This window comes from Arvicola amphibius, chromosome 11 (genome assembly GCF_903992535.2).
Source record: "Arvicola amphibius chromosome 11, mArvAmp1.2, whole genome shotgun sequence".
In the NCBI taxonomy this organism is placed as follows: domain Eukaryota; kingdom Metazoa; phylum Chordata; class Mammalia; order Rodentia; family Cricetidae; genus Arvicola; species Arvicola amphibius.
The window spans coordinates 8,815,142-8,839,102 of record NC_052057.2 but is presented as its reverse complement, the minus strand read 5'-3'; the positions used below and the strand labels follow the sequence as shown (position 1 = coordinate 8,839,102).

Sequence of the window (23,961 nt, the reverse complement as noted above, 5' to 3'; positions counted from 1 at the left end):
ATGGGAGCTCACCAACTCCAGCCAGACTGGGAAGGAACAAGCATAGGACCAAACTAGTCCCTCTGAATGTGGTTGACAGTTGAATGGCTGGGGCAGACTGAGGGGCCACTGGCAGTGGCACCAGGATTTATCTCTACTGCATGTACTAGCTTTTGGGGAACCTATTCTCTTTGGGTGATACCTTGCTCAGCCTAGATATAGTAGGGAGGGCCTTGGACCTTCCCCAAAGCAATGTGGCTTACCCTCTCTGAGGACTGGAAGGGGTGGTGTGGGAGGGTATGTGGGGGTGGGAGGAGGGGAGGGAGTGAGAACTTGGATTAGTATGTATAATGAAAAAGTTTTACTTTGTATAAAAAAATTTTAAAAAAACCAATCTTTAACCTTATACGGATTATGTCATGGAAGGAAAACAGAAAATGACCAAGAAAATGAACCTTCATTTAGCAACTGATGGAAACAGAGGCACTGGCCTGTATGCTTGTTGAAAGGGGAAAGCAGGTGACAAGATCAGACAATGAGTGTTTCACGAAGAAGGTGGCCAGACATTTTTAAAGTCATGGAGTGTAGACAATGACTTTGAAATTAAAAGCATTCTGCAAAGAACAGCAGGGTCACTATCTTGAAAGCTTAGAGTGAGGTGATCAAAAGAAAGGCTGTTTTCAAGCATTTCAGTAAGAATGAGATGACAAAGGGCAGAGCAGGATCAATTGGATCATTTTGACCTTACTCTTAAGAATACATGTGACTATCACCTAAGACAGAAGTGCTGACAGGTTCAGTGACCAGGGTGGATGGCTAGAACCCTTAGGAGTACCTGATGACATCTCTATGTACAGTAAGCCTAGTCAAATCGTCTGCATGTACTAGTGTTGGGACTCTTCTTGATCTTGTGTTTAGCTGTTTCTCCTCCAAAACTACCATTGTACTATTACCAGCTCTTTATCAACCTTTTAATATTGTTACTATGAAAATGCTCCTCCAAACACTTTACAACAGAACTGATTTTAGAATGTACATTACAAACTGGACCCACTTATGGTTCCCAGCATGAGGTACACATAAACGGTTCCAATAAGGCTTTTAAAATACACAATTATTCTGCCAGGTTTAATTCAAGTTCAATGTGCTTCTTTTATTCCTTCCACGTGTCTTCACTTGAAATGGTTTCATGGACAACCTATAAATATTGCAAGTCAACAAAAAGTTTGCTATAAAACAGTAAGTGCTCACTGAGCTGAGGTCCGAGGACCTTGTTTTGACAAGGTTCCTTCCCTGGACAGTTTTGAGCTTCATCCATTTCATAGGAGATGAGCAACACACTACAAGGTATTCGGTTCTAAGTGAGAAATGGTCCTTCATGTACAGATAACTGAAGACCCCAGATTCTAAATTCCAAACCTGGAAGTGATCTCATCCACCTTCAACCTGCACTAAAAATTAAAAGTCCCCACATGCTAACTAATGTGTCAGTTAGCTTTATTGTAATTGTAACAATTTGCCTGCATAAACAATCAAAGAGGAATGATTTATTTGGCTCAGTTTTGGAGGCTTCAGTCCACCCTGAAGGCGCCACAGGGCAGTAATGTGGCTGGCAGACAGGAAGCAGCAAGAGGCAGTCTCCTTTCTCCATTCTAGTTGACCTGGACCATGCACTCCACATAAGCAGATTTGGACAGATTTTCCCCTTAAAGCACTCTGGAAATGCTCTCAGATACAGCCAATGTGCTTCACTAAGGTTTTAGATGCTCCTTAATCCATTCAAGCTGACAACACAGACTAGCACATGGCATACTGATTTAGATGATCACAAGTACTTCCTAATAATAACACAAATCATAAAACACACGAGAGGGGGGGGAGGGAGGAAGGGGCGGTGTATGTGTGTGTTCTGATACAGGTGATTCTCAGAAATGGCTTTACATTTCTCTTTTTATCATGCTGCTTCAGAGGAACTGTTTAGTCCAGAGTGAGCTTTGTAGTTGGGATCAGTGAATAGAATAAATAAAAAGAACACCAACACCAACACCCACACACCCCAAGGGCTGTAAATGTTAAGAACTTTGGCAAATGATACTCAGTTTTTATTTAGAAATAATGCTCTGATGCAGGATTCCATTACAAATGGAACCTTCTTGTACATGTTCCTCTTATTTCCCTGAGTATTCAAAGTCGTACCATTAATTTCTAACATTAAAAAAAAAAAACAGCTTGAAATATATTCCCGAGTTTAAAAGAATTACCACTTACTTGTTTAGAATGAATAAGCATAAAATAGATTGCTGGCCACTTCCACTTCCTAACTTAGTCTTCGGGGTTCCTGCCCTGCCTGACCAACTCCAGTCTGCTCATATAAAGAGCTACAGTATCTCAGAGTCTTGAAACAGACTCACTTTACTCCATCTGGGACGTGAGAGATAATTCTAAAACTACTACCAGTTACAACAGACAAAGGGAATGAACAAGCAGAAGTTCTTGGAACTGGACTGAATAAGGTTTTTCGGTGAAAAGGGTTTCCTAAATAACCTACACTTTCACTATTTAGCAACAAAACCAAAAAAGTGCACCTTCTTCTAGCATGGTGCAGAATCCATGAGCTATGCTCCAATTCCTTTGTATCTCTTTTCCCCATAAGGACTTATGAGACAGAACAGAGCAATGTTTGAATGAACAAGCTAAGGATATAAGTAGACAGTCTCTAAGTTCAGTCTTGCTAGTAACTTTTCAAGTACCAAGCTTAGCAAACTAAAAACAAACACAAAAACCTGTGCTTTGGAATTTGACATCTGTCCTGCTGGGCTTCCCAAGTGACTAAGGCTGTCCACTGCTTTCAGCCCCCCAATTTCCCCTTCTGAAATGGATATGGGTAGCTTCTGCCTGTTCCACCAGAGTATTTTACATGTATATGGCTCTCCTTTTTATTTTTACAGGGGCTGGCAGCTGAGTTAAACCGAGTCACTCAGGTGACTCTGGACTTGAACTGTGGAGAAATTTGATTTGAACAGTTGATTTGGGGACTCTAAGAGACTGACTAAATATATTTTATATCACAACACTGACAAAAGCTTGACAGGATAGAAGCTGAATGCTGTCATTTGGAACTCCGACGTCTCTCAGACCCTCATGTGATGAAGGCTTGGTTTTCCAAGGAGGTGATATTAGGAGTTGACAGAAACTTTAAGAAGTGGATCTGGTTCACAGAACTTAGGTCAAAGTTGTTATGGCCCTTAATGTTTTAAAATAGACTTCTTTCTTGTTCTTTGTTCCATTCTGTGTCATCTTATTCCTACCTTGATGGGATCTGTCTCCAAAACAATTATTATACTATGTCCATCCATAGCATAATATGTCTAGCACACTATGTACTAATTTACAAATATATAATACAGTTACATATTTGGGGTAATTACTGAACATATAAAAATCTATGAAGTAGAAGAAGTACTTTTCTACAGGATATAGCAGGAGATAAATGTTTAAATTTGGAAGAAAGTTTAAATTTTTGCTCATACTGTTTGTTCTGCTTATTTCTTTTATACTGTTTTAATTTTTTAGTAACTTTCTGTTTATACTGTTTAATTCTTTAGTAACTTTCTAAACTCATTGAGAAATTAATGTACACACTGCCTGGAGTTTTCACCTTACATGGTTGCTTAGAGTACTAAGTATATTTTAAAAACTTAATGAAGTAGCTGACATCCAATAAACATCTAACTCACATGGTTAGAGATATTTCATCAAAGCTCTATGAGCTGATGACTTCAGGCTGAAAGGAGGTTGAGACAAACCAGATGAGAGTGTAAACTCTTGACTTGCAGCTGGGCGGTGGTGGCGCACGCCTTTAATCCCAGCACTCGGGAGGCAGAGGCAGACGGATCTCTGTGAGTTCGAGGCCAGCCTGGTCTACAAGAGCTAGTGCCAGGACAGGCTCTAGAAACTACAGGGAAACCCTGTCTCGAAAAACCAAAAAAAAAAAAAAAAAACAAAAAAAAAAACCTCTTGACTTGCAGGACGTGGTGAATTAGTGTCTCCTTCAATTCCGCCACCTTCAGTTGCCTCTGCTTGCCTCATCTTCATCCTTCCTATACCCAGCACAGTGACAATCTAATGCTGATTATCACAATGTCAAATCCCTTATACATACAATGTCACACCCGTTACACACACCCATTCCCAAAACTTTTCTCTCTCATTTCTCAAAGGAGAGTTAAAAGTTACTTTGACCATCAAAATTCATGTCACCCACAGGAAATTACTTTCAGTTTGGGGTACCAAAAAAATTTGGTCATCAAATGAACTTTAAGACTATTTAAAGCCATGGTGTAAAACTATTTTATTTTCAGGGCTGGAGAGATGGCTCAGTGGTTAAGAGCACTGGCTGCTCTTCTGAAGGACCCTGGGTTCAATTCCCAGCACCGACATGGTAGTTCACAACCATCTGTAACAACAATCCCCGGGGATCCAACTTCTTTTGGCCTTCTGTGGGCACTACACACACATGGCACAAGCATATATACAGGCAAAACACCCATGCACATAAACATAAATAAAAAAATTCACACAAAAACCAATAAGCTACTTTTACTTTCTTAAATGGACACAGGTCGGTTTAATAAAGGAAGCTTTGTCCTAGAAGCAGAATGGGTAGCATAGGAAAACCAAAATGTGATCAGGGACCAGTGACATCATATTACAGGTAAAACTCTAGAGTGATCGAAAGTAGAGAATCAGAATCAGATCAGCCAGCTGGCGGGGCATGGGAATAAGGAAAATAACAAATGATCTCTTAGGTATCTGAAGATCACTAGTTTAGGGAATAATATAAATTTCTTATTGTGATCTTTTTTATATCCTACCCCACTGACTAAACAGAACTCAAATATGGACAAAATTAAATTATCAGCCCTCTTGATCATGTGCCACTTTTGGCCATGAAGTTCACAGTGTAGGAAGCTCATACATAACATGCCTAGCTGAACAGTTACTTAGTATTTAATTGACGAACATGATGGTTTTCCTTTTTATCAGCATTTGTGATCTCGCCTTTTAATTTTGCCAACATAACACTAAGATTTAAAAGTTCTTAGAAATTCATGTAAACAGCTCACAGAATATGTTTCTGTTCTCTAAACAAGACCACCCTGGACCATGTCTACTAACTCCTTTGTCTTCGAAGCCCACTCTTTCATTTAATAACCCCCAAATAGGTAAGGGTTTCTTCAATACTCAGCAAAGTCATTTTTCCTTATTTGATGTTCTTACACCAAAACAAGGCACTCTAAATGCTGATAGAATCTGCAGCACCAAATGACAATTTGCCCGAGGCTCTCTTGTTTAACACGAGGTGCTAATGAGGGCAAGGGTCTCTCCTGATGGCACCATTAAACTTTACTTCTTACTCCTCACTGATCTCAATACAAGCATCATAGCTGCAAAAAGAGGGTAATAGAATGGTTATCTATAGGGTATTTAGAGTCTCTGCTGTAACTTTCATTTCATACAACTATTTGTAAGAACACCTACCTACATTGAGGTAGAACCTCAAACTCTCAATACTATAAAAATGTCCATTTTATGATGGATAAAGGCATCCCTCAAAGCATGTGTATTTCTGAATAAAAAGGTCAAAGTATTATTCAAAATCTTTTGGAATTAAATTAAGAAAGCCTTGCAATAAAGTGCCACAGAGAGCCACTGCTGCCTAGAGGCCAGGTCTGACTCATTTAACATTTCCAAGTACCTTTTGTTGTACCTTACATAAGTATGAGAAGGCAGTAAGGGTGTAACATCTGAGGGTTTTGTCATTCCTTCAATCCAATCTCTGCTCAATTCCAGGTCATCCTGAATTAAGAGCCATTTCAGCGCATGGAGACCGAAGGTAAGTTAGGGAAACCAGGTTTTGTCCCTCTGTATCAGCTATGACTCCTAACAGATGCATATGAAATGCTGTCTAAATATTAAAATGTCTATGTAACAAAGATACGATCTTCACATCTCCTTTCCTCTCTGTTTACTGAAGTTTAAACTCCCTACAATAATGTATCTGTTATTATGATTTCCTGATACATGTCACGGAACTCTGTACGGTCTCAGTTAGCAGCAGTGCCAGCTGAAGATATTGTGAAGTCAAGCCCTTGAAAATGAAGAGGACTGCGGTGAAGAGCCGGTGAGAAACAGTGACAGAAAGGAGCACTCTGCATCTGTAAGACATACCCACTCTACGAAGGCCAGTGGTAGTAATTATTCATACACACAAGTCCCAGACCGAGATAGGAAAATGAGCCATGCCACTGACAAACAGCCAGAGTCTCAGTCTGAGCAGGTCTCAGCACTGATTTTGAGTAATGAATTATGAAATATAACACCAGAAAAAAAAATATTTTCCAACAGCCCCTGAGAAGGAAATCAAATACTTAACCTACCAAACTAAAAGAAAATAATCTATTTCACTAATAGAAAAAACCCTGGATGTAATGTAGAAGTGATCTGTTAGTTCCTCTGTATCAACTTCCAGGAGATTTTTAAGTGTAAACCTGCTTATTAAATAACAGTAACTGTGCCTTGATGACCTTGACATCTAAGGGACAATTCCTCTGTAACTGCAACTCTAATACTACAAGCAGGCCTTTAACCATGAACACCACTCTACTGAAATGATCAAATGTCTGTTATCTTCTGGGAGCCACGTGGACTGAACTCCTAACGTAATTCCAAGCAAATATGAGTTCTTTAATCTTGGGCAAGTGACTTATTTTCTCTACATCTTATCTTCATTGTTCACAAACTCTGGGTAATAGAGCTCTTACCTCCTCTGGTGGTTTTGAGGATTATAGGTGGATATGGGCTTGGCACAAACACTGGCCATGTATTAGATTCTAGCTTATTCCAAAGTAGACAATTTCACACATAAAACATACTCAACAAATACAGAGGTGAATGAACCAAGGATTGCCTATGGTAAACTTGTTCTCAAGGGACTATTCTGACTGAGGGAAGAAAGTTACCATTCTGATCGAGGAAAGAAAGTTAACTTCTAGTGCTTACCCAATAATCCAGTGTAACCCAATGATAATAAAATTTCTCTGTGATCCCTTCATCCCTAAAGTAACAAAAGATTCTAAGTAACTACAGTATGAGATTAAAGAGGCTCAAATCACTTTAGCCTAGTTTAAAAAGGCTTGCTATGCTCCCATGTAAAAATGGCCTTGAAGAGGAAGACTAACGGTGATGCCAGCCAAGCTGTGCTTTGCAGCTTGAATGAAATCCTCACGTGTATATAAAGCTGAACTATGAAATTAAACTTCAGCAAATAAGATACTTAATTGCCTTAAGAGAGGGCTTTCATTTTTATGTTATTGTTGAATGTGTATAAATATTCTATTATCTTAAACTTGAAATATTTCAAAGGTAATAAAGTATAAAAATCATACCATCTTTAAATGTTTCAGAGGAAAAAATTCTTAGTAGAAATACCTATTGCAACAATCTTAACACTCTAACAACGTATAAATAATATATATGTAGTTTAACCTCCTACAAATTGCATATATGAGATAAATATTAAGTATTTATTGAAAATTTAAATAACATTTGGACTAACTGTTTAAAAGTACTAAGTTAGACTTAAGCAAAGATACATTAAATAATAAATCTTAAGCCGGGCGGTGGTGGCGCACGCCTTTAATCCCAGCACTCGGGAGGCAGAGGCAGGCGGATCTCTGTGAGTTCGAGACCAGCCTGGTCTACAAGAGCTAGTTCCAGGACAGGCTCCAAAAAGCCACAGAGAAACCCTGTCTCGAAAAACCAAAATAAATAAATAATAATAATAATAATAATAATAATAATAATAATAAATCTTAGAACATCACCAAAATTTAAAGTAACTCTTTTGACAATACTCTTTGAGACAGTGGACTGATAAATATATGAATGAGTAAAAAGCTGAATACATAATTCAGAGTTGCTGAATGTATTTTATTGCAATAGTGTAGCACTGTGAGAAATTATTGTTTTCCAGACAAAAATCTAGCCTACTAGATCCTTAAAATTTTGTCTGCAAAATTTTAAAAACGCTTTTAATCTTGTGTCATATTCAAAGCAGGTAAAATATTATCTTAAAACCCTCAAATATAACTTTTATGAAGGGCAAAAAAGTTCCTGTGAAATCAGAGAGTAAAGTTTCCCCAAACCCCGTTCCCTCAAGGTTGCATTAAATCCTGGTATAACCACAAACTAAGAAAACCAAAGCAGCATGGTGACAGGTCTAGTGAAGCCTTGGCTCCAGTCTTTGGACGACCCCAGCCATTTGACTGTATTCTCAGTTGGATGTGTAAGCTGACTTCGTCCTTGGTCATAGGCAAGAGAAATAACTGAGTAAAAATCAAATATATCTAAGGGAAGACTAGCATCCATTAAAAGTTTCATCCATGTTATGTTTTGTTATAATGAATCTTGTTTTTAAAAAGCAAGGCAGTGGCAAGTTTTCTAAAATGCTGAGCTACACAGAAATTTTGCTGTAAAAGAAATTAAGTCCTTTAAATTTCTACAAGGAAACTACTTCTCTAGACTTTAGAGATCTCCAAGAAAAAGAACATTTCTATACATTGAGCTTCTGGCATTAACTCCTTTATACCTGTTCTAAATTCATTTGAAAATTCCTCTATCTTTCGACTAGCTATGAGGGAGGAAGCAAATGCTTCATCCATTTCTTTATTTCTGTCCCTAGCACAGCACTGGAGGTACTCTGCTCGTCTTCCTTCCTTCCTTCCTTCCTTCCTTCCTTCCTTCCTTCCTTCCTTCCTTCCTTCCTTCCTTCTTTCCTTCATTCTGCAAATCCTTGCTGATTGCTCACTGCTAAATAGTGTAAGAGGAAGTAGGCTAAGCCATAACAAATGAGAATGCCTTGCCCAGACAACTTTTAGTAGGATGATAAAATATTAGGAAATCAGTAAAGAAATAGTAAGTTCCTATTCTGACAACAGAATTCAGAATATGGAAAAGATAGAGCAGGAATCTACTCCAGTTTGGGGAAGGAGAGTTTAGAGTAAGCCAGGCTTTGAAGGAGTCAACCACACTGGGAGAGGGAGATGAAATAGGGCAGGTAAAGAGCTGAATCTGTAAAATGGTCCCCAAATCGAGAAGTATCTTAGATTAGAAAATCAATAACTAAGGATAAGGTTGGAGCCATTTAGGAAGCAGGGAACAAACTGGTGGGATTAAACAGTGTACGAGTAAGAGGTCATGACATCTAAACGCTGGTGATGGCCCGTCTTCTTCTTACATAAAATAATCAAAGTTTTGAACATAATATTAAAGGTCCATAGTCAAAAGAACTGGACTATAACCTGATCTGTTACAGGTCACATGACCTTGGACAAGTTCCTAACCCAGCCCAAGCCTTTTCTATTCTCTGTAACCACTGAATCACTCTAACAACCGAGACTACAAAGATAAACAATATATAGCTCCTGCTCTTTTAGACTATCCTTTAAGAGAGAAACAGCTATAAAAGGAAGACCACCAAGACCCTGCAAAGGATGATATCTGAAAGTTGATGCAAAGCTACTTTAGAGAAGAAATGAGGGCACTGGGAGCTGAAGAGTACAGATATAAAGCCAGTGAGCTCTACCTAGGAAGGATTTTTAAATACAGCAATAACATCATTCATCTCAGCACAACTGTGGCATTGAACACTGCAATTACAATGGACTTCAGGACAGATACATTTAGAACAGACAAAACCTAATTTTTCCTTTTTGTTAAAAAAAAAAAAATCCCCTCCAGGGGGCTGGGGAGACGGTTCCACGATTTAGAGCACTGGCTGTTCTTCCAGAGGACCCGGGCTCAATTCCCAGCACCCACAAGGCAGCTCACAACTGTCTGTAGCTCCAGTTCCAGGAGATCTGACACCTTCACACCAAAGTACATAATAAAGTTAAAAAATGTACAAAAAATCCTCTCCATAGCTACGTGCCAGTTGAAACGCATGTCATATCTTTCCCAGCAAACAGCAAATGTCCACAGTCATCTAGAAAATACATTTGCATTCTTGTTTTCCCAGCACTGACTTATACATGGCTCACTCAGACCAAAGCACCCTTTTAATCTGCTGCAAAAGCAACTAACCCCATATACGCTCCTTTGTTTGGTTGCTTCTTCCTTACTTTGTAATACTCTAGTCATGATACTGTGTTTTTCCCATTGGTTTTGCTACCCTACCTCTCCGTTTACTTTAAAAGTTACAGTAAAACAAGACCATATTAACTCGAACCGTAGAGGAACAAGATTCCTCTGATGGCAGAAAAGTTTTGCATTAAAAAAAAAAAAAATCAAACAAATTGTTAATAACCATAGCGAGCAAAGCACAATCAAAATATGGCATATTTATTTACAGTATATAATGTGTATTCAATAGTCTAATTTATATAGTATGCCTACTAACTATAAATGTGCATGTTTATGGACATAATCTTACAAGGAAATCTTGACTTCAATAAAAACTACAATTCTATTAAAAACTGTCTAATAATATCTATCACCTATAATTAGTCACTTGTTTGAAACAAGTGCATGGCTTTTTACTCAATATAGAGGCATCATTTTTTCATTCTTTGAAATTAAGAATGAATTAAGTCACAGATGATGCCTAGGAGAAAGCATACAAGTGCCTGTTTTGACTACTTACACACAGAGTGAAGAAAATGAGGAAACATTAAAAATCTCAGACAAAAAAAAATGTCATTGCTGGTAATGACCATGTTATCACTTCTCCGCGATTCTGCACTGAACCTTTCACTTAATAAAAACTTTAAAATGTGTAAAACAAGTTCCGTGAAAGTTTCACACGTCCGTTAATCTTAGTCGAAGAAAATAGAAAAGGACTATTCTCTGAAAGGCAATGCTAAACTTATTGCTAAATATTATCTACCCTTTAAAAATGGCGCGTGGAAATTAAGTGTTATCATTTAGTACGACTCAGAAAAAGGGGAAAATATGTAATGATCCTTCCTGTTCTAGACAAACGTTAGAGGGGTTGCTTTGGGAAGGCTTTCACTCCACCGCCAACAAACCAACTCTTCACCTCCCGAGCGTTTCTTAGAGCACTACCAACCACCTCCCCACTTTCTTTCTCAGCAGACAGCTCTGATCAGAACCTGGACTTTCTGCGGACCAGATTCTGAAGATCTGTGTGACCTTGGGCACGTTATTTATTTCTTTAGTTTCCCCACGAGCATCCCAAAGTGAAAGCGTTTGGGGGCACAGTTCCGAAGTAAAGCCGTCTGACGTCTGAGAGCGAAGAGGGACAAACCTTGCGAGTTCAGAATTAGCTCCTTAGAGAGGCCACATCAGGAAACTGGAACTGAGTCGCAACTGTCAACACGGGCTCTCCTCTTCCCCCCACAAAGGGCATAACCCCAGTCCAGGCGGCAGCCGACGGCCGGGCTCAGACGCTCGCTCCAGGCCCTGCACAGCTCCAGCCTCACCTGCCGGGGACCCCACCCCAGCACATCCGCCCCCTCGCCCGCCCGCCGGGGACCCGGGAGGCCGACCTCACCCTTCCCCTCCGCCCGCACCCACAGCGGACTTCCTGGAGGTGCCGGGCCGGGCCGGGCCGGGCAAGCGGCATTTACAAACCAGCTTTACGCAGCTCGCGTAGAGACCTCACTGACGCCCAGAGGGCCCCGCTCCCCGCCCGTCCGCCCGCCCGCCCGCCGGCCAGAGCCCAGTCCCGGCGCCTCCGCCTCGGCCTCCGCCTGATCCCGGGTCGCCCTGGCCGCCGTGGAGCCGTGCGGACCCGAACCAAGAAACCTCGCCTTACCGGCAACTGAGGCACGGACTTCACTTCCCACCTTTGGAGCCCTCTTCAACTCCCGGATCAATTCACTCCGGCGACGCCGGAAGGACCCGAGAGGAACCAGGCGTTGTCCGGAATCCTGCCCAGCAGGAGCCGCGCAAGGCCCGATGGGGATTCGTAGTTCCGCCCGCCGTTTCCGTCGGCACTTCCTGCCATCCTAGGACCACATTTCCCAGAAGGGCGCGCGAGAACGCCTAGGGCGATGGGTGGGGACTCGGCTAGCAAATCAGAGCAGAGTTCCCTGCCTTTACGGGAGGAAGGGAGACGGAGAGAGGGAGAGTGCCCAGAAACGGAGGAAGGGCGGGGCCGGCTCTCACCTGAACCAATCCGAATGCAAAGCCGGCCCTCCGACACCACGCCCACCGATGGGCGGGGCTCACGGATGGGTGGAAAGGAAAAGGGCGGGGGACCGAGGTTGGGGAGCCACCGGCCGCCGGGCTGGGTTCCTGGGTGGGCGGCCGAGGAAACCTCTGGGGACCGGAGGGGTGGAGGAGGAGGGAGGGTGAGGTGTGGGCTCGGCTGGGGCCGGAGCAGCACGATCGCCCCCCTAAGACAGCCCACCTCGGTGTGCACCGGGCCAGCCGATGAGTGGGCTGAGCCGGACCTGCGGGAGCAAGCGCCAGGTGCGACGCCGGGTTGGGGGGGTAAGCGGCCCGAGAAGCCGCCGCTGAGAGACCCTCGCTTCGCGCCGCCTGCAGCCCGGGCTGCGCAAACGGCAGAGGGAGGAGCCGGAGCCCGAGGTTCGGCCAACTAGACGAGGGAAAGGCGGAGCTTGAGTCTCAGGAGGAGCCTGGGCTCAGTCTGCTTGGTAGTTTCCCCGGAGAGAGGCAGGAGCAGCATCCCGAGCGATCGCAACCCCGCCGAGCATCCTCTCCAGCATCCCGAGCCCGGGATTGCACGGGTGCGGGAGGTAAGCGTGGGTGCCCCTGGCCAGCGCCGGGCACACCGCCCCGGGGTGAAAGGCATCTGACAATAGGAACGCCAGGGCAGAGCTGGAAAAGTGTTATGTTGGTTTAAGATAGCGGTGCAAACCCTTTCAGGGAAACGATGTACAATTTTTGGACTTTAGTAGGGAGAAAAAAAGCCAAAGGTAACTCCGTCTGAGCTATTAAGGGTGCGGTTAGTGGTTTTGTTTTGAGTTGCACCATTAAAACTGCTCTGGGAGATCGCAAGATTAAAGAAAGCCCTGTTAATTGAGAACCAGGTAGACGGCGTCTAGGTAGGTGCGTAGCTGGTAAAAAAGCAAAAATGCTATTGATATAGAATGACTTCGGAACTATTTCACTAGGAAAACAACTTTATTCTCTTCAGTACCTACCGCTTGTGTTGGCTTATCAGATTGTTCTGCTACGAACCTGTTATCCAGGGCGATTGTATTTCAGATTCCTGGGATTGCAAAAGATCTGGATTACAGAAGCCAATAATGAGATAGAATGGGTTCGGGTTGAGCCTATCATTAGTGTAACTTTTACCGCAATAATGAGAAAATAAATTTAAATAGGCTGTTAGTTCGCTTTCCTTGCTGCTGGCGCTGGAATATTGAAACAAAGACCTGGATTCAGCCTACCACAGGAACATATGGTGTACTTCATCGCTGCTGCTTATTCTCTCGTTTGTGTCCGGCAATGTTTATTGGTCTTTTTAAAACAGGAATCCAAGGGAAGCTGTGTGGAGGAGCTTTCCTCTGTTGAAGAGAGCAAGTATAAAATGATAACTTTTAGTGTGTTATAATGGGTTCCGATTTCAGAGATATATCGTATCATATAATAATAGTTCATTCTCATTATATGTATACTTTTTAAAATGCACGTGTAATAAATATGGGTGGGATTATGCAGTAATCCTTGGTGAAGGTAATAGTCGTCCTCTGTGTAACTAGGACAGATTACAGCCTTTTTCATTTTGAAAAAGTAGTAAGAGTCTATCATCTTAGTTCATTTTTCTGTCGTTACACAGTGCCCCAGATTAAAAATCTATTAATCACAGTACCATATTGCAGCATATTCTTCTCTGAGATGCCTTTATTGTGACAGTTGACTGCTCCATAGGGTGTCAGAATACTTTACTTTTTTTTTTTTAAAGAATGGTCAATAAGGTCCAGTAACGACCTTCTTTTTTCTTCTGTTGTCGTGCTATTCTGAATTTCTTTAGGATTTGGAATTCTGTTTTGTGATGCACACAAAAATGCCTTTTTAAAAAATGAAGTGGCTCAAAGGTATTCTCTCCATGGTTTAGGCTTCAGTCTTGCAGAGTGCTGGTACTAATGAGAAATCTACATCACTAAGTTAATTTAATCCTTCCCTCCCACATTCTCACATGCCAAAGAACTGTGGGCACAGAAAAACATCTTAAATAAAAATAAACACCAACAAAAATATCTAGGCTTAGACTGAGCAGATCAGGTAAGTATGAGAAGAAGCAAAGAGCTTGTAGGAGAGCAAAAGCAGCAGAAGTCACTGAACTTCACAGCCGCAGTCTGCTGGGTGTTGTCTTTGGTACCCTCCTGGAGACCTATCAGTTTATGTAGCCGGCTAGCTTATGTGGTCTCCAAACCATGACTGGGGGAGAGAAAATACGGACTGGCAGTTTAGTAACTCTTGGATAGGATCCTGCTTGCCCTTGTTATTTGTGATGTAGATGCATACTCCTGAGTCAGAGTCTTAGCTGTGAAGGCGCCACTGCCGGTTCCTTTGGAAACCTCATACCTGTTGTCTCTAGGTCATTCCCTGCACACAGTAATAATAGTCATGATAATAACATACATAATATTAATATGTTACATGACTGGCAGTGAAGTTCTTTCAGAGCCTTTACTGGGAGGACCCTTTGAAAGAATTTTTGATGGAAATCAGTGAGTAACCATGAAAATGGATAGAAGATAATTGATACAAATCATCTGAAATGGAGATGCGTGTTGAAGCTTCCCTTCCTATGTGCATTGCTGGTCTGAGATGCCATAAGGCTACAGTGTCAGTAAGAAAGAATGAAACTGCAATTTTAAAGGACCCGGTCTTTCCTTTGGATCCTTTGAAGAATTCAGTGGAAGAGACCGGGTTCCTGAGTCCCTTTGGGAGTAAGAAGACCATGTTTCTATACGACATCAAATCATTAGCAAAATCATACTTGGACAGTATCTTTCACCTTGAACTCTTCATCTCATGTACACATTTTATTTCAGTTCGTCAGAAATGTCTTCTGGGTTAGTGTTGGGAGAGGCCACTCAATTTGTATCAATTCACTTTATATAAATTTATCTATCTGCTGGGATTGAAACGCAGATTATTTACCCTGCTCATCTCACTTTTTATGGTCTGCATATGCATAGCTATGAGTGAGTATATGGTCTGATGAAATTACAGGCGGCAGAGTGCAGACTGTCTCCCCGTATCGGAATTACTCGGAGGTGGCTCCTTTTGCCAGAAGACTTGGTTAATTTCAAAGAGGGTTAGCTCTTGGGCCGCTCTTTAAATTTAAAACTCCGACTCGTAAGCCTACTGAGTAAGGGTAAATTGATTGGAATACATTTCTGGCTGAAGGTTTGGTGGCTGTCATTGACGCAACAGGAAAAGGACTTTCAGGTTCAAAGTCAAATGGAATCGGTGTGGATGGGAGAAAGGGAGATGGATTTTAAAAATGCTTCAGAAGCGTACCCATGGCATGAGAGAAAAGATACTTGGTGTTTTGGGTTAAATTCATGTAAGAGAGTACAGTCTTCCTTTCTCAGCTACAAATTTCTGCAGACCTACATCCATAATGCAGACATTACGTTTTTACACTGTGAGTCAGTCACTAAGTCATTAATACATTAAATTTTGAACAGTTCAAGTTTGTAAAGGAAGAACAAATAAATCCATCATGGTATTGTTTGGACAAAATTTTTAAAAAGAAATGAAAACCAAAGTGATGTTTATTCTCTTTAACTAAGCTACTTAAACAGACAATCAGTAGAAATAAGAACCAATAATTTTGATTTTTACAAAACTTCCTAAGGTTAAATGTTGGTTTGGGGATCCAGAGCAATTGTCTATTCAGATAAGGATTTGATTTGCTCTTTAAGTCTTACAGCTAATATTTTCCATATTTCATCCTTAAAATCTGGGTCATTGTGCTTTTTCTGCTGTTATAGGATGTATAAATAATCATTTTCTTGCATATAGAACTTTATATTTTTATTGTCACTCTCAGTCCTGGGAGTTGAAGCGAGGTCCTCCCTCACGTGTGTTAGGTAAGCACTCTACTACTGAAATATTAACTCATTAAGTCTGGGGTTTGAAATTTTCTCAGGCTTTGCTTTGGCTTGGTTTGATAGGATGTTATTAAATTACTTCGGCTACTCTTGAAATTTGGTTCCTGCTGTCTTCACTTCTCCAAGAGGCGTGGGTCTCAGAAGCTTGAGGATTAGACCGTCCAGGCCAGGTGCATCCTTCCTAGCTCCCGTTGCTGTTGAGCAAATTCTATCAAGGTCAGCAGAAGGAAGCCGCACTGTGACTGCCAGCTTAGTTAGACGCGTTGTCCAGTACTGTAACAGAGACAGAGCGGTATTTGTGTTTGCATAGATAAGACAGTTGGCCCCACCGAATGGTTACTGTATAAGTTAGTTATACTGAAAATGGCTTTGTTCTCTTGTGTTGACACGAGCCAGATTTGATTCACTTTGTGGGCTGCAAAATTTCATCTGCAGTTTTGGGTGGCAGCATTTCTAAATTTGTTCCAGAGGTGGGGAATATGGTTGAGAGGCATGGCTCTGCCAGAAGATGTTCCCAAGGTGACTATTTCCCAGCCAGGGAAGCCTGTGGCTCAACCATTGGCCATCAAGCCTCCGAGGTAGACCTTTGCTAATGTCTTCCTTTTAAAACTGAATTTCATTGTGTAAAGTCTGAATTTGTTCTTCAGTTTCTCTAGTTATTTTTTTCTACCCCACCCTCAGAAGGAGGAAAGAGGTCCTCCTGTATTATTTAAGCATTTGTAGAGTTGGGTGTTTGATACTTTTGACTTGACATTTTAGAAAAATATAATATGGTTTGTGTCAGAATTAAAAATTTAGTAAGTTTTTTTTATCTTTTGTTACTAGACACTTGGTGAATGCTAGTTAATTGTAAACAATTCTTTGATAATGAAATTAATAAATAGCAGCTATTTCACTGTGTTTGCACTTAGCCAACATTTGCTAATATGCTGATGGGAATAAATTAGCTTGGAAATGAGGATTAATCTTCCCTATTCCTCTGACACTCTCATGCTTATTACTGTGCTCCGGACTGCTCACTGGGTTCATAACTGTCTTGCTCATCGAATATTGAGGATATTTCAGACTAATAGTGAGCGTCATTGGCTTTTACATGTATGTTAAAAGCCTTATACATAGGCCATATTTAATAGTGGTGGTATGTTCAGCTACTTGCTAAGCTTATTATATCATTTTATGAACAAGTTCAACTAGAAGACTTCACTTTGCTTAACATTTCATTTAACACTGAATACAGCCCTCTGCCCCAACAGTTGTCTGTACTAAGAATAATCATTGCTGTCTATTGTTGAATTTCGGAGTGAATACAGCAAATCTTCTCCTTAACCTCAGCCTAACATGGTATATATGCTGTAGCTAGGAATTCATGGCTGGATGCCAGTTAAAGCCCTTCCACTTCTTGCCTCCCTAATTCTTTCATTTTAAAGATGTCTTTAGCTTATGCTACTCCCAAATGCATGTGTTTGTGCAAATGATAATGAGGCTTCATCTGTACCAGAATTTAGTCCTTAAAATAGAGCATTTGTTCTGTTTTGGCAAAATGGTTGCATCAAGAAGGCCAGAGTAAAAATGACACGTGTGTTTGTTACCTTGGAGTTGCCGAAGTTCTGAGACCTTGCTCAGTTCTGACCTGCATTACTTGGCTGTGGAAGCCTGTATGGCCTGTCAACTCAACTACTGTTTGAGCCCCTTTGTGATTTAGCCTTGGGGTCTTGTGTTGAGAGCTCCTTGATGGCTTATAACTAACGTGGTAAGGCAGGCAGAGAATTTACTCTGCCTTAATAAGCTCATTTTTAAAGGGTATTTATTGTTTTTCTCAGATGTATCTCAACCAGTGTTATCAGTAACTAGCTAACTGGTCCAGGCTAAGATGTTAGTGAGAGCCTCTCAGTTGTCGCCCATCTCTTTCCTAGCACCGTGTTTGGATTATTGTTTTTCTGTTGTTTTGAAATGAGAAGACCTCACTGGGAAAGTTCTCATATTTTCCTCCACTTGGCCTTACCCAGAAATATAAGAAATGAGTGACATATTGCCTGTACTTAATTTCATTTATCCTTTATTTTAAGATAGCATTTCATGTACCCCAGACTGGCCTGGTACTCAATATATGTTCAGAGATTACCTTCAATCACGATCCTCCCATCTGGACCTCCCAAGTGCTGGGTTTATAAGTTCAGGCCATCACACAGCTGCCCTTTGTTTGATAATCTAAGTTTTGTTGGGTTATAGGCGTTTCAACACTGTTTGAATTGAAGAAGTAATTTATTTTTCCATCTCTTAGTAGGATGCTATTATGAAGTATAATATGCAGTATCATGTTATTACAAAGTATACTTGCCACTCACTTGAATTAAATTAGTTATTGAAGCATTTAATTATTGTACCCCTCACAGAACACTTTGAAATCCTTGACACAAACAATGTCTTTGAGGTATGTTCAGCCTTCTAGTTAAGAAGCCTCTGTCTGGTTACCAACGTAGCTTCTTTAATTGCTTGCCTGTATTAAATCATTTACTCTATCTTGAAAGCAGTTTAAATCATGTATAATAAGTCCTCTGCCATGTACTACCTCATGAAAGTTGAATGGAATATTCCTACAGCCGTATAACAATGTTGTATTTTTTGTTTCAGGTAACTCAGAAAACTTAAAAAGTTATGAGGTCTTACCCAAAAGATGCATACATGAACTCTGTCAGAAAAGGGCTTTGGTTTATTTCCTGTATTTAAAGTTTCTGTGTTCCTATAAAGAACTAGCGCCATTGAAGTGGTTCAGCGGGTAAAGGTGCTGGCTGCCAAGCCTCAGGACCTAGTTTGGGTCTCTGGGCCTCACATGTAGAAGAGAACTGACTGCTGAGAACTGCCCCCACCTATATACATGCATATATACACATACATACATGTATCTATATATAAGGCATATATGCAATATAAAATGATAAAGAACTAATAAGAAATCCTGGGGTAAAATTTTTCGAGGCTGGTCTCACTAGCTCCTGCTGCTCCCTAGATTGCTGCGTACCAGGGCTGACCTTGAGCTCCCCTCTTCCTCCGTCTCTCCACAGTGTGAGGATTATAGGCCTGTTCCATCCGGGCCTGGCGACTGTTCGTGTTCTACAAAAGAGAAAAGCAGATTAGATGATTTAGAAATGGAGAAATAGTAACAAACTCACCAGTTGGTGTATGTCATTTTATCTGGCTGGTATTTGTCACCCATGCTACACCAGTGACTGATGTCATCTTGAGCTCTGTTTTGGTTGTCATTCACTTGAGTGGATAGTAGTTTTAAGGGGGAGGGCATGTCAGGTAAATTATTTAAAAGTCAAGTGTATTTACACTAACAACAAAAACATGTTAGGGCTGGGCGGGTGGCTTGGCAGGTAAAGGACTCACTAAGTTATTTTAAGGACAGATTTCATATCTGCAGTGCCTGCATGAAGCTGAGAGCATTGTAGGTCTGTAATCTTGCTGTTCCTTCTACAACATGGGAGGTAGAGGCAGAAGAACACGCACCCTAGGCCGCCTGCAGTACAGTGAGAAGCCCTGGCATAAACAATCCAAGGTCATCTGTCTATGCAGGTCCTTCCACACGCTCTGTGGCACCCAGTGCCTGCCTCCCCCTCCTTCCCACCATCCACCACCACCACACACACCCATTTAAAAGAAGGCAGATCAGTTCATAGAAATGTAAAACCAAATATTTTGACAGGTATGGTGGTGCACGCCATTAATCCTAGCATATAAGAGGCAGAGGCAGGCAGATCTCTGTGAGTTGGAGGCCAGCGTGGTCTACATAATGAGTACCCAGGCTATATAGTGACACCCTGTCTTCCAAAATCAACAAACAAGAAACAAACAATACCCAAAGAACTGTATTCCCAATATGTTGGCCAAGTATTTAAGAATTTAAAAACAAATGTCTCAGTTACAAATGCTTTCAGCTACAAGTTTTAGGCAAAATGTTATAAAACAATAGGATTTATTTTACTTTCCTACTTTATTTATGTGTTTATGTATTTATTTTAAGAGCAGCAATCCAGGTGGGTAGATGTTGCTTTTTTCTGCAGAGGCTCAGCATTGTCAGGGTCTTTGACCCAGCAATTGCTCACATTTTGGTGTATGGCAAACCCTTTGCCCATCTGTTCAGGTATCAGGTTCTGGTCCAAGGATGTAAGAATGGGGAATGAAGCTTTGAACCAAGAGATAAAAGCTTTCCTAAAGGCCTCCAGCAGATATCTGCTGTGCACTCACTGACCACAGCCTGTTGTTGCTACAACCTCAAAGGAAGACGGGGTATCAGGGACTTTTGGTGTATGAAGCAAAGGCATGGGGGATGGACCATGACCTACGGGTAACTTTGAGAAATGTCAGCCAGACGACTCATTCAAACCATGTTACCTTTAAATTTTACTCACATTTTTAGAATTCAGTGCTTTTCCCAACGCCTACCTGGTACATTAGCAAAGTCTACCTTTCCCACACCAACTTTTCATCTGGGTAATTAGCAAATTTCAAGTTACCGGGCATAGGGAATCCTCAAAGGCTGATGGGCATCTCTCTCCAGAAAGGTACCTAGCCAGCAATCTAATACCTTTTCTGCAGTTTCTCATTGTGACATAGTCTGTAAATTTTGGTGATTATATTGTAATCTGCCTTAATCCGGAAAGTATTCAAGAATCTGTTTATATGACTGCATTCAATAATATGGGTCTGTAGGGCATGGTGATGCACACCTATAATCCTAGGTATTCAAGAGGCTAAGGTAGAAGGGTTATGAGCTTGAGGCCTGCCTGAGCTCCATGGCAAGACAGTAATTTATCGAATAAATAAATAAGTAAATGAATGAATAATCCTCGAAATTAGGATTGCTTTTAAGAAGAGTTGAAGGTTTGCTATGCTGCCTGGCAAAGCAAAGTAAGCAATTGCTCCTTAGAGGGAAACCCTATAAAATTTATCACCATAGAAAATGATGTTATCCACTTCTAAAACACAGGATGTTGCCAGCATCTGTGCGGTGATCACTACCTGCAGGGTGACTCATCTGTCCAGAGACACATCTCGGACTGAAGAGTTGTGATGAACTTTCCTCTCAGATAGGAAGGCCCGAGGAGAATTCCAGAGGGAGGAAATGAAAACAAGTGTTACTAAACATCTCACCTTAGCTTCAAGATTTAATTTCACTGATGATGCCAAACGTTCTCAACCACATTGGTGTTGTATTAATTTTAATCCTTGTATTAATTCTTTACCCACATTTTACTCACCTATCTGGTTCCCTTATGAGAGTGGCTTTTGGGGAAGGGGGAAGATTCCCAATTAATGACCACATAAGTTTCTAAACCCTTAGTCATAGAGTAACATGGGATTGGGTACTATAGGAAGATAAAAAGATAAGTTACTGCTTGTCATAATATGTGAACATAGTTAACAGAAAAAGGCAGCATGCAACACAATCATATGAAAATGCTCAGGTAAATCACAGCTTTAGTATGATAATGGTGTTTGAGAAACCTAAGAAGCAGGAAAAATTAACCTATTGGTAATCATAAGAATTTGGGTATTATGATTTATCACTTAATTGTAGGGAATAGCAAGCTACCAACTTGTACCTGCAGGCTCATGACTTTCCTTTACAAATAAAGTTTTATTCAAACACAGCTATTCCCCTTCATTTGCATGTTACTTTCTTACTGCAATATCAGAGTTAAACAGGAGACGTCCACAAGCCTCAGGTATTAAGCAAGTCTGCCATCCTCTGAATATATCAACTCTATAGTCAGACAAAATGGACTGTTATTACATTTTTATTGCTATATGATAATATCTTAATTAATTTCTTTAAGCCTTAGTATGGGATATATAATGACTCAACCTGTTTATCTTGATATAATATTTTGCTGTATATAGCAGTAGTTAATGTTCACTAAGTGTTGCTTATTCAATATCAAAGTTTCTTATGTTTATTATTTTACATGAACTCTAATTTTGGTTCACATGAAAATTGAAAACTCTAAAATTAATTCCTCCTGTGTCCAGAAAAAATGATCAAGAAACTGGAAATGATATACTTTACCTGTAAGAAATTTGAAGAGCTAGCCAGGCAGTGGTGGCGCACACCTTTAATCCCAGCACTTGGGAGCCAGAGGCAGGCAGATCTCTGTGAGTTTGAGGCCAGCCTGATCTACAAGAGCTAGTTCCAGGAGAGACTCCAAAAGCTACAGAGAAAACGTGTCTCAAAAAAAAAAAAAAAGAAAAATTTGAAGAGCTGCATAAAGTATTATAGAGATAATAAGATGAATTTAAGAGTCACAAACTAAATATATGAAGTCAATCTAATCTTAGGATACAGTTAAGGCTAAATAGTATACTATTTTAGGAAACCATGAGAATCAATTTTTTAAAGAATAAAAATGCTTTCTTAGAAGTAAGAGTAAAGTGGTTTAAAAGGAATCATAATGATACCAGTATTACAAAAATAAAGATGAATATGAGGTGCTGTGACTATAGAGCAACAGATTATATAGCCATAATGTAGTAGGCCAATCGCTAAAGAAAAACTGAAAACTCAGAACTAGAAAATCTGAATACAAACTCAAAAAGCAAAGATCTACAAGCAAGCAATATTATAATCTACTGTAACAAAATGGAATTTAATCCAGATTATTGTAACATAAAATTAAACGACAGCCACACAGTAAAGATATATATATATATATATATATATATATATATATATATATAACCTGGATGCCTGTGGGGGCTGTGTCAGGCAACAACAGTAGCAAGAAAAGAGATCCATAATGTTTATATAGTGACATCCTGGACCTGGGATGGAGGGGGGATGAACTTGGACTTCCCACAGGGCAGGGAACCCTTACTGCTCTCTGGACAGGAGAGGGAGGGGAGTGGAGGGGGGAGGAGGATTAATGGGAGGCGAGGAGGAGGCGGAAATTTTTAATAATAAAAAAAGAAAAAGAAAAAAATAAATAAAAACCTGATTCCTTTTTTTTTAAAAAAAAAAAGAAAACTAAGATGATAATTTTCTCAGCTTTTTTTCTTTTACTTTATTATAAAAAATTAACTTAAAATAAGTTTAAAAAGTCACACCAAAATTATCCAGAACCAAATACTAGATAACTTGGCTAACCTGTAAGCAGATACAATTGGAATTCAAAAGGGGAGCTGTGAAGTTTCGCATTAAATTTATGTGCATACCTACCACCAAAAGAAAAAAATCCATGCTAGAATTAAAACTAGAAAAGCATACAGACTTGCGTATCCTTGTACATTGCCTGCACTCCTTCCTCAATTCCTTCTATTTGCTTCTCTTCATGGTACACTGTACACATAATGTATATTTACATATGTTATTACATATACTGTTGTTCAGATTCTACATATGAGATGAACTTACCAGGTTTTTACAGAATTCTACAAATTTCAGTGCTAAAGTTTTATGTAATTCTGCAGGACTAAATGTAGTTTCTTAGTATCTGGAATAAGACAAGAATATAGAACCTCTCAATTATGTTTACTCCTGTAATGAAGAAACTGGAAAAGGCAAATAAAGAACTTCTTGATTAGAAACAAATACTGAAACCCATACTGAGAGTTGAAAGCAATTTTATATATACAGAAAACCCTAATGAACACACAGAGAGAGTGCGAGACCTTGAAACACACAGCTCTAAATGGAATGTGTCCATCAAATCCTCACAGAGCTCAGGGAATTCCCAAGAAGAGGAGGCAGAAAAAGCGTAGGAGCCAGAGAGGGTGGAGGACTTCAGGAGAACAAATCCATCTGAATCAGCTAAACAACATACATATAAAGTCACCGAGATTGAAACAGCAAGCACAGGGCCTGCAC

At 40.4% G+C, this 23,961-nt stretch overlaps 2 protein-coding genes across 2 annotated transcripts in view; one reads left to right on the top strand and one right to left on the bottom strand.

Annotated features, from left to right (window-relative positions):
* The window catches only part of Pdcd10 (programmed cell death 10), a 35,181-nt gene extending 23,208 nt beyond the window's left edge, over positions 1-11,973 (bottom strand). Inside the window, exon 1 of the mRNA XM_038347961.2 lies at positions 11,816-11,973. The gene's annotated coding sequence lies outside the window, so the exon portion shown is untranslated. The remainder of the gene's footprint in view (positions 1-11,815) is intronic.
* Positions 11,974-12,673: 700 nt separating this feature from the next.
* Serpini1 (serpin family I member 1) overlaps positions 12,674-23,961 on the top strand; it is a 75,581-nt gene continuing 64,293 nt past the window's right edge. Inside the window, exon 1 of the mRNA XM_038348009.1 lies at positions 12,674-12,761. The gene's annotated coding sequence lies outside the window, so the exon portion shown is untranslated. The remainder of the gene's footprint in view (positions 12,762-23,961) is intronic.